We start from the raw sequence: 7500 nt of genomic DNA, 5'->3' as shown, positions 1-7500 counted from the left end.
ACATGTCATCACGTACGCAATGCGCGCTTTATGTGTATACGTCGTAACGAAAACGGAGCTGTTTTATCGATATACGTTCGATCGATGTTCGATAACGAGAAACGTACGAACTCTCGCTCTCTCACTAGACTAGAAGAGATCGGCCCTCATATATCCGATTACCCTCTTTGATCGAACGATAGAACGACGATCGAAAGGTCGGAGATGGGGGCGCGCTCTCGACTAGACCGATCGACGAAGACGACGACGACGACGACGTAGACGACGTAGACGACGTAGACGTACGAATCGGTAGAGCGAGCGACGCTCTCGGTCTCTCACACATCGCGCATAACGAAACTCCGTGACGTAAACGTACACACGAACCGTATATAAATACAAAAATTTTGTAATATACACGAACACGCATGGTACATAAACATACATACACGTCGTATTGAAATATTTGAACGGACCGAGAGAGAGTCGGTTCGTATACGAATACGAATACGAACGAACTCTAAAACGGATACCGTCATGTGTTCGAGAATAACGTATAAAAGTTTAACATTACGAAAAACTATATACACATTAAACATTGAACAGTGTGGTATATATTTTTATACAGCCGGCCCTCAGACAGGAGTGGTCCTGGATGTTTCTCCACGGACCGCAATGTGCGTTCGAAATGTCGATGTTCAAATGTGTCCTGCAGTTCACACTATGACGCGCAGTTAACTGCGTTCTTCATCGACCCGCGAGCCAAGTGATCCACCGTCCAGGGTAATTGTTTATTTTCATGATGATTAGTTTCTACGATCACTGAAGCGATTCTATACACGCCCGTGATATTAGTTTGTTTAAATTTTTTTTTTTTTTCTTTTTTTATTTCTTTTCAGTATATAAATAAAAATTAAAAAAAAAAAAATATTAAAAAAAAAAATTTAAAAAAAAATATACGTTATTTGAAGATGACGATGCGCTATCGAAAGACGACAACATCGTGCTTTCCTCGAGAAACCGACGTCGAAACATCAGAAGGGACGCGTTGAACGACCCCGTTTTTATTATATTCGGAGTCGTCGTCTCGCATCCGAACGACATACGAACGCCGAACCGCATTTTCTTTTATTTCATTTTACGAAAAAAACAAACGAAACTTTCAGCGGACGCTTCTCGTATCCCCGCCGACTGACCGATCGACTGACTGACTGATCGTCGATCATCGTATCATCGTCTAGGAGAGCGTGTGAAACGCATCATCGCACGTATCGATCGAAAGCACGAGGCCTCTATGAAAATATGATATAACGCATAAAACACAAAACACGAAAACACATCGACGTCACCACGGATCGATATCATATTAAATTCAAAAACGAATTCAAATCGACACTCACATAACGACCGATCGATGTAAACGATGACGAGACTCGTAATCGAACGGAGACGACGACGCGTAACGTAGACGTAGACGTAGACGTAGACGAAGAACGAAAGACGAAAACGAAAACGAAGAGCGACGAGAGTCTTGAACTCGAAACGTATACAGTGTCGTATATATATTATACATGTGACTCGCGGCGCGGATTCTTGCCGGTCTACGTACACAGGTATAACGAAGACGACTACGGTAACGACGAGTGAAGACTGCACGCGTGCAACTTCGATGTTCGTTAGCTAGCGTTCTCGCTAGTTACGTTCGCCGCGTACATACGACGTCCACATTCGAATTGAAAGTACACGATTACATACGTCTTACGACGATCGTTATATTCGTATCTCTTTTTATAATACTACGTTTTATATATATATACGTATATCGATTCGATGACGACGCTTCAGCGATACGTATTTTATTTATATATTTTTTTGCGAATATCGTTATTTTCATACGTGATGATACTAACGTCGAAGGCGATGACGACTCGTATATCAACGAACGCCTAGACGAAGACGACGTAGTCGTCGTCGTCGTCGTCGGAGAAACGATAATGCGATCCACCGATCGAATTTGCATTTTTTCGTATTATGATTCTTTTTGGTTGTTGTTATTGTTATTGTTTTATTATATCGTCGTATATCGGCACTCTCATTGCTCTTTCGTGCTGCACTATTTATCTCGCTCGTATACAGAGAAGAGCTCGATCCGCACAGAGACGAAACAGAATTCGAGATAGATAAACGTACGTTAATGATCCTTCCGCAGGTTCCCCTACGGAAACCTTGTTACGACTTTTACTTCCTCTAAATGATCAAGTTTGGTCAACTTCCCAGCAACGCCGACGGCCGTGAAGCCACCGCGTGTCGGTCCGAAGACCTCACTAAATCATTCAATCGGTAGTAGCGACGGGCGGTGTGTACAAAGGGCAGGGACGTAATCAACGCGAGCTTATGACTCGCGCTTACTAGGAATTCCTCGTTTATGGGGGATAATTGCAAACCCCAATCCCCAGCACGAAGGAGTTTCAACGGGTTGCCCGGGCCTCTAGGCCAGGGAGAACATGCTGATTCCTTCAGTGTAGCGCGCGTGCGGCCCAGGACATCTAAGGGCATCACAGACCTGTTATTGCTCAATCTCGTGCGGCTCGAAGCCGCCGGTCCCTCTAAGAAGAATTTTAATACGCCGCCAGTGAGTTGCTCGACCGAAATCGGGCACACCTAAATGACGACGCCTATTTAGCAGGCTAGAGTCTCGTTCGTTACCGGAATTAACCAGACAAATCGCTCCACCAACTAAGAACGGCCATGCACCACCACCCACCGAATCAAGAAAGAGCTATTAATCTGTCAATCCTTCCGGTGTCCGGGCCTGGTGAGATTTCCCGTGTTGAGTCAAATTAAGCCGCAGGCTCCACTCCTGGTGGTGCCCTTCCGTCAATTCCTTTAAGTTTCAGCTTTGCAACCATACTCCCCCCGGAGTCCAAAATCTTTGGTTTCCCGGAAGCTGCCCGCCGAGCCATTGTAGTAACGTCGGCGGATCGCTAGATGACATATTTACGGTTAGAACTAGGGCGGTATCTAATCGCCTTCGAACCTCTAACTTTCGTTCTTGATTGATGAAAACACCTTTGGCAAATGCTTTCGCTGATGTTCGTCTTGCGACGATCCAAGAATTTCACCTCTAACGTCGCAATACGAATGCCCCCAGTTATCCCTATTAATCATTACCTCGGAGTTCTGAAAACCAACAAAATAGAACCGAGATCATATTCTATTATTCCATGCACGAAATATTCAAGCGGCATTTTGAGCCCGCTTTGAGCACTCTAATTTGTTCAAAGTAAAATTGTCGGCCCACCTCGACACTCACCGAAGAGCACCGCGATAGGATTTTGATATTGAACCGGCGTTTTACCGCCGGCTCACCGACGATATGCTCCGCAAACGTGTCAGTATCACCGCGGATGCGGTGCACCGACAGCGCGGCGCACAAATGCAACTACGAGCTTTTTAACCGCAACAATTTTAGTATACGCTATTGGAGCTGGAATTACCGCGGCTGCTGGCACCAGACTTGCCCTCCAATTGTTCCTCGTTAAAATATTTAAAGTGTACTCATTCCGATTACGAGGCCTCGAAAGAGTCCCGTATCGTTATTTTTCGTCACTACCTCCCCGTGCCGGGAGTGGGTAATTTGCGCGCCTGCTGCCTTCCTTGGATGTGGTAGCCGTTTCTCAGGCTCCCTCTCCGGAATCGAACCCTGATTCCCCGTTACCCGTGACAACCATGGTAGTCGCAGAAACTACCATCGAAAGTTGATAAGGCAGACATTTGAAAGATGCGTCGCCGGTACTGGACCATGCGATCGGCAAAAGTTATCCAGATTCATCAAAATTAACGACTTCGGACGAGACGCCCTCCGTCGATTGGTTTTGATCTAATAAAAGCACTCATCCCATCACTGGTCAGAGTTCTGATTGCATGTATTAGCTCTAGAATTACCACAGTTATCCAAGTAACTGAGTAAGATCTAAGGAACCAAAACTGATATATTGAGCCATTCGCGGTATCGCCTTAATACGGCTTGCACTGAGACATGCATGGCTTAATCTTTGAGACAAGCATATAACTACTGGCAGGATCAACCAGGGAGCTAACATAGATTATTCTCGACGACGACGACGACACGTCCGTGCGTGCTTGCGCGAACGCGACACCTTCGCCGTAAGTTTCTCTCATTTAACTCGATTCTCGTTTCCAGCAACGACGACGACGACGACGACGACGACGACGTTGTCTTCGTTCGTCGTCGCTTCGAAACGAGCTTCGTCGTACCGTATCGATTCGATCGCGTTAGACGCGATAGACTCTTACGGTTGACTTTTTTCATTCATTATCATAATAAATAATGATAAATAACCGACGACACCGAAGTAGCCCGAGAAGAGCACGACGACGACGACGATTCGTCTAAGATGACACTCGACGGTCACGAATATGAATATTCGAAACGAGATCGTTCATTTTAGAAACACTTCCGTACACGATGTGCACGTATGTTATTGTTCAACGGATATATGTGTCGTGAAACATTCGGATCGACGCCCGGTGTTTGAGTGTTCGTACCGATACTCGGGTTATGTATTTTTCGTACATGATAGTTTTTGTTAATATAAAGAGTTTTAGGAACGACCGTTTCGCATACATTTCTATATGCATTAAACGAACGTACTGAATCTTTTAAAAACTCCGTCTGCGGCGTTTATCTCCGAAGACATCGTCATCGCACCACACATCGGGGTCCACAATAAATCTACACGAGAACATCATACGTTATCATGTCGATGAATTTGTAGAGAGAGGAGCGATGACGACGCCGGAGTCGCTTTAGAAAGAGCAACTTACGTACGTCCGTCGGTCGGCACAGTTATGGAACGAAAAGTATATTTCTCCACATTATTTGTATATATTATTATTGTAAAACGACAACGCCGCGACGAGCTTACGACGACGACGACCGCGGCAGCGATACATTATAATATAATACAACAATACTAGAAGAAAACAACTTTTCGATAGAGTCTTATCTTGAACGGTTGCGACGCGTCTCACGAAATAATATTTTCATATATATCGTTCGACGTTCGAACCGAACGTACTCTATGTATATGCCGGACGATGAATATGACATTCGGCGCTTCATAACGGCGGATGTATTTTTTTCGAATTATTTTTTTTTTAATGTTTTATATATAATATCAACCCCCTCCCCGTCGCAAGGAATAAAACAAAGAACTCCCCCCCAACCCCCTAACCCCCCACCCCCACCCCCGAAAAATTAACGCGGTACGTTCGTGTATTGTGGAATCGAAGTTTATATTTTACGACGATAACATACTTTATTTTTCTGAAATATTTTAAAATAACATTAGAATCGAACACGATAACGATATCCGAGTGATTTCATTCGATCACTAAATTTGAACTATAACAGAACGATAATAAAATATCTTTGAAATGTGAAAAAAATAACGCGGTACGTTCGTGTATTGTGGAATCGAAGTTTACATTTTACGACGATAACATACTTCATTTTTCTGAAATATTTTAAAATAACATTAGAATCGAACACGATAACGATATCCGAGTGATTTCATTCGATCACTAAATTTGAACTATAACAGAACGATAATATAACATCTTTGAAATGTGAAAAAATTAATGCGGTAAGTTCGTGTATTGTGGAATCGAAGTTTACATTTTACGACGATAACATACTTTATTTATCTAAAATATGTTAAAATAACACTAGATTCGATCATTGCATTTGAACTATAACAGAAAGATAATATAATATCCTTCAAATGTGAAAAAATTAACGCGGTACGTTCGTGTATTGTGGAATCGAAGTTTACATTTTACGACGATAACATACTTTATTTATCTGAAACATTTTAAAATAACACTAGATTCGATCATTGCATTTGAACTATTACAGAAAGATAATATAATATCCTTCAAATGTGAAAAAATTAACGCGGTACGTTCGTGTATTGTGGAATTGAAGTTTACATTTTACGACGATAACATACTTTAGCGACATCGTTCATGACACGAACTAACCACGAACGTGACACTACAAAATTTACATCTTATAATATCTTTCAAATGTGAAAAAATTAACGCGGTACGTTCGTGTATTGTGGAATCGAAGTTTACATTTTACGACGATAACATACTTTATTTATCTGAAATATTTTAAAATGACACTAGATTCGATCATTGCATTTGAACTATAACAGAAAGATTATATAATATCCTTCAAATGTGAAAAAATTAACGCGGTACGTTCGTGTATTGTAGAATCGAAGTTTACATTTTACGACGATAACATACTTTATTTATCTGAAATATTTTAAAATGACACTAGATTCGATCATTGCATTTGAAATATAACAGAACGATAATATAATATCTTCAAAATGTGAAAAAATTAACGCGGTACGTTCGTGTATTGTGGAATCGAAGTTTACATTTTACGACGATATCATACTTTATTTATCTGAAATATTTTAAAATTACACTAGAATCGAACACGATAACGATATCCGAGTGATTTCATTCGATCATTGCATTTGAACTATAACAGAACGATAATATAATATCTTCAAAATGTGAAAAAAATAACGCGGTACGTTCGTGTATTGTGGAATCGAAGTTTACATTTTACGACGATAACATACTTCATTTTTCTGAAATATTTTAAAATAACATTAGAATCGAACACGATAACGATATCCGAGTGATTTCATTCGATCACTAAATTTGAACTATAACAGAACGATAATATAACATCTTTGAAATGTGAAAAAATTAATGCGGTAAGTTCGTGTATTGTGGAATCAAAGTTTACATTTTACGACGATAACATACTTTATTTATCTGTAACATTTTAAAATGACACTAGATTCGATCATTGCATTTGAACTATAACAGAAAGATAATATAATATCCTTCAAATGTGAAAAAATTAACGCGGTACGTTCGTGTATTGTGGAATCGAAGTTTACATTTTACGACGATATCATACTTTATTTATCTGAAATATTTTAAAATTACACTAGAATCGAACACGATAACGATATCCGAGTGATTTCATTCGATCATTGCATTTGAACTATAACAGAACGATAATAAAATATCTTTCAAATGTGAAAAAATTAACGCGGTACGTTCGTGTATTGTGGAATCGAAGTTTACATTTTACGACGATAACATACTTTATTTATCTGAAATATTTTAAAATGACACTAGATTCGATCATTGCATTTGAAATATAACAGAACGATAATATAATATCTTCAAAATGTGAAAAAATTAACGCGGTACGTTCGTGTATTGTGGAATCGAAGTTTACATTTTACGACGATATCATACTTTATTTATCTGAAATATTTTAAAATTACACTAGAATCGAACACGATAACGATATCCGAGTGATTTCATTCGATCATTGCATTTGAACTATAACAGAACGATAATAAAATATCTTTCAAATGTGAAAAAATTAACGCGGTA

The 7500-nt window shown here is 40.1% G+C and overlaps 2 non-coding genes across 2 annotated transcripts; both read right to left on the bottom strand.

The window, feature by feature from the left end:
* Positions 1-608: 608 nt before the first annotated feature.
* LOC126780843 (5.8S ribosomal RNA) lies at positions 609-765 on the bottom strand. Its single transcript, XR_007670567.1, has one exon. It is a non-coding gene; the product is annotated as a 5.8S ribosomal RNA (ribosomal RNA).
* Positions 766-2171: 1406 nt separating this feature from the next.
* LOC126780844 (small subunit ribosomal RNA) lies at positions 2172-4074 on the bottom strand. Its single transcript, XR_007670568.1, has one exon. It is a non-coding gene; the product is annotated as a small subunit ribosomal RNA (ribosomal RNA).
* Between the last annotated feature and the right edge of the window lie 3426 nt (positions 4075-7500).

This window comes from Nymphalis io, unplaced genomic scaffold (assembly GCF_905147045.1).
Source record: "Nymphalis io unplaced genomic scaffold, ilAglIoxx1.1, whole genome shotgun sequence".
Taxonomy (NCBI): domain Eukaryota; kingdom Metazoa; phylum Arthropoda; class Insecta; order Lepidoptera; family Nymphalidae; genus Nymphalis; species Nymphalis io.
This window is presented reverse-complemented; position numbering and strand designations above follow the sequence as displayed.